The 4,077-nt window shown below is 39.2% G+C and overlaps 1 protein-coding gene across 2 annotated transcripts in view; it reads right to left on the reverse strand.

Annotated features, from left to right (window-relative positions):
- Nucleotides 1-4,077, reverse strand: part of kdf1b (keratinocyte differentiation factor 1b) — a 16,384-nt gene extending 12,307 nt beyond the window's left edge. The window contains exon 1 of one of the 2 annotated variants that reach the window (XM_017438780.3): nt 3,856-4,077. The gene's annotated coding sequence lies outside the window, so the exon portion shown is untranslated. The other variant, XM_025002147.2, reaches the window with a different exon arrangement.

The raw sequence follows: 4,077 nt of genomic DNA on the forward strand, positions 1-4,077 counted from the left end.
GTCATGGAGAGCATTCAGAGAGGAGGTCTAACAGGAGATTCTGGATTATTTTCCTGTAGGGGACTTTAATATAGTAAAATGATTTTTAATCACGGTGACTAAAGATGGGAGTCACTGTGATGACTTCAACTGTCTGACAGACCTCCACTGACCTTAGTTTTTAGGAATCACAAGAGACTCACTGAAAGCTTTTGTTAAAATATTCAAAGGCCTTTTGGGAGACTGTCCTATATGTACTTGTAAGACTTCCTGAGAATCAAGGCGTTCTCCTGCTCGTGTCCTGAGACCCAGCTGGATGAAGTCAGACCTGTGAAATCATGCCTGAGCCCCTGGGATCACTGAGGAAGCTCGTTCACAGCTTCAGGCCTACTTCTAACTCTGCCTCTACAGAGAGCAGCTGGACCTCACAAACACTCTTTGAGGTTTATGGGGTTCTCAGCCAGCATTCAGATGATTTTTAGACAATGTTCGGAAATCTGAACTACAACAAAGTGTAATGCTGTGGTTTTACTGTAAAAAACACATGTACATTTTCCTGGTAAAACAGTGCAATTACACATTTCAGTTTTGTTATCACTGGCTTCAGCAGCACACAGGGTGGAAAATCATCTTTGACTGTTGGCTTTAATCTGACAAGGTTTTCTGCAGCACACAAACTTGAACACCCTTTTTTTTTTACTGATGTTCGTCACAATGTGGAAGATTGTGATAACTGAGATGTTTATTCCTACTTTCTTTACGCTCTACAGCTGCAGGTTGTTTAAATTATTTGAAAAATGTGAGCGAACGAATTGGCAGAACCCGCCGACACGCGTCATCTGTCTTACCTGACGTATTTTCCGTGGATTAAAGCGAGGATGCAGAGATTGACCATGTTCCATGACGTGCTGTTTTCATACCGCATCAGATTTAGCGCCATGGCAACATGTGAGTGACAGTTGTCACAGCACAGGTTGTGCTTCGGAGAAAAAAAAAAAAAATTATTCCCAGTGGCGCCTTCTGTAAAAAGTGCATACAAAGTCGTGTAGTTACCATCCTGTGTTTGTACTCCTCTGAGGCATCGTGCACTGCTCGGTCCCAGGCATTGCAGCCATTACTGTAGACTTTACTGACATCCAGCATCCAGTATCTGAGGACACAGAAACAAACAAGTATAAAGGTCCAGTTCTTATCATTTCTCTTTAGCATGGCACTGTTTTAAATAATCACTTCAATTTTTTTTCCATTTGCTTACTTTGCAGGTCTTCCAAAAGCCATGTTGTCTTCCTGTAAAATACAACAGTTGCTGGTGTAAGAGATCATTTGGTTCTCTAAGTTAACAGGGGGATGTTCCAGAAAGCAGGTTTAGTTAAAGCTCATTAAGTTAACCTTGAGTTTAGGAAAAGATCAAGTTTTCAGTTTTAGAAAGAGAGGTAGATGAAACTGAGTGTGTCACCATGGTAACAGACAGTAAACCTGCTCTGGTTTACTCTAAGAAACCCTGAGTTTCTCCTACCTGAAGCAGCTGTCTGACTCGAGTTGTTCATATTTAATCAAAGCAGAATGACTTCATAATGTCTGACGTCAGGAGAGGATTTCCCACCTAGATTAGATCGGCTCTCCCTCCCAGGTATTTTCTTTTTGTAGCCCAGTATCATTTTTCATCAGATTGACTGACTTGTCTCAGTAACACGTGTCCAATATAAGACCTCAGACAAGAGCTCTAATCAGAACAAACTCTGTTCAGCACCCTGAGATATCATTTACAGAAATTACATCTCCACCATCACCACAAAATAAAGACAAATAATTCTCATTTATTCTGTCGTCTTTATTCCACACAAGCCTAGAAATACAACAGATTAGATATAAAATATTTACCCAACAATTAACCTCTTTCACCTGGGAAGATCCTCCCACCTGGACTAAAGCTCCAGTTTTAGTATTTCTTGGTCCACTTTCCTAATTTTGTGGTCCAAATACAAACGTTTGTCATCTGTCTTCAAGACAAGCTGCCTGTGTGACGTTAATGGTGATAATAATGAAATAATCTGAACAGATTAACTGGTGTTCATTAGCTGAAAATCATTCAGGTATAAAATAACATCTGATCAGAAAACTGGAGAATCCTTTACACTTTCGGCTCATAAATCAAAGGATTATTTAAAGAATAAGCTGTGTTCTTACAAACCTGTCGTCACCAAACAGCTTCTGTTTGTTTTACTGAAGCAATTTCTGTAATCAGAATGGTTAACTATAAAATCTGTAAATGGTTTTAAAAATCTCATTTTACTCTATAAAAAAATAAAAATAAAAAAAATCAACATTTTGACTGATGAGGTATTTTTTAGAGAGACAATGGGCAATTTAATTTCGTTAATTATTTGACTATTAATCTTAATGGAACAAACCAAATTAAATTATTATTAAAAAACGGCCAACATGAATTAAAGCTCACGGACTGTAATTAGGATTCAAAAATGATCCAACTCTGTTTTCTTCTGCGTTTGCCACGATGAATTCAGGCAGCAAAGCTCACTGAAGGCGGCCTTGTACCGCACATTAACTCAAGGTTAAGATACCCTCAGTGTAATCAGCCTTTCTGGAACCAAGAAACCCAGTATCCCCTCTGAGGGTGAGTCAACTCAGAGTTTATGGATAAACTCAGAGTTTGTTTGTTAAACATCCTTTCAGGAACAGTGATTTTCAACTGGTGGGTAGTGGGATCTGGTCTGGGAAGAAAAACAACAACATTCTAACTGTTTTGTCAGTCTTACAGTTAATGCTTGAGTAGGTGACAGAATATTATTATTAAGACATTGTTTGCTATATATTCAGTAGATGGGTCCTCAGCTGGAGCTACATATTTCTAAACCTTTCTGCAAATGCAGTTAATTCAGCATAAAAGAGAATAATCCTTCTTTAGCATCACCTCTTGCTTGTTGTTTTAGTTTATCATTAACCTTGTGTGTGTGTGCGTGTGTGTTGACATACTGCCATCTATTCTAGTGCTCAGGTTCAAACTGCACCATCACTGCAAACAAGAAAAGGAGGAGTTGAAACTTTACCTTGATTGGGGGGTGGCTCCTGAAGCCAGACCAGTTGAGAACCACTGATATAGACAATAATATCAACAACAATAACTTGCAGCTTCATTTTGTTGTGTTTTTCTAGGTGTGTATCCTATTTAAGGCTATTTAAAGTGAGTTGCAAAGATGGCATTAACAACAACAATGGCAGTAATAACAATTTAAAGTTTAATTTGCCTTTGTCTAGGTTTGTAGTTAATATAAGATCATGAGTTATAGCGACAGATCTAAGAATAATAACAATAATAAAATCCAGTTACATTTATGGGTGTTTTTTTAGGTTTGTATATAATATATAAGGGTTTGAGGAAAATAATATAGCAACAATATCAATAATAGTTTCAGTTTTAGTTCCATTTATCTTAGGCTGTGGCCTTTATGAGGCTATCCATGAACTAATCCTGAGTTGGATTGAGAATAACATTAACGACAATAATAATAGGCATATTAATATTAATACAGAATCTTACTATTATTAGCTTCTTGTTTAACTTTGCTGTGTTTTGTAGGTTTGTAGCTTGTTACAGGAGTCCTTGGAGTCGGTGTCAGTGCGCAGTTTTGTGCTGACGTTTACTGTTGAGACGGCTGTTTACGGTGATCCTCTTTAATCGCGCTATTCCACCAAAATAAGGGTTCCTTCTCTTTCGTCCACCTGTAGACTAATCCACAATTCACTTAGCCACACGGTCAAACTCCCACACTTTCGCTTCCAGTCGTCTGTGTGTCTAAACATTGTCCTGAGCTTCATGGCGACTCGTCCATTTGAGGAGCGAACAGAATGTCTCACCTTTGGACAGAGTTCGGCTCGTCCTCAGGCTCGTCCTCAGGCGGGCTCCTCAGGTAGTCACTGCTTCCCCGCGGCTGATGGACTCACTTCTACAGCTTAGTCCATTTTAACACGCTGCTGGACTCGGTGCTCTCCGAAATACAAGTTTCGGAAAAGTTTTCGGCCAATTCCGTGTACCTGTGCGTCAAGGTGCAGGAAGCGAACCAGGTAGATGCAACGAGA

The sequence above is a fragment of the Kryptolebias marmoratus genome, linkage group LG5, assembly GCF_001649575.2.
Source record: "Kryptolebias marmoratus isolate JLee-2015 linkage group LG5, ASM164957v2, whole genome shotgun sequence".
In the NCBI taxonomy this organism is placed as follows: Eukaryota; Metazoa; Chordata; class Actinopteri; order Cyprinodontiformes; family Rivulidae; genus Kryptolebias; species Kryptolebias marmoratus.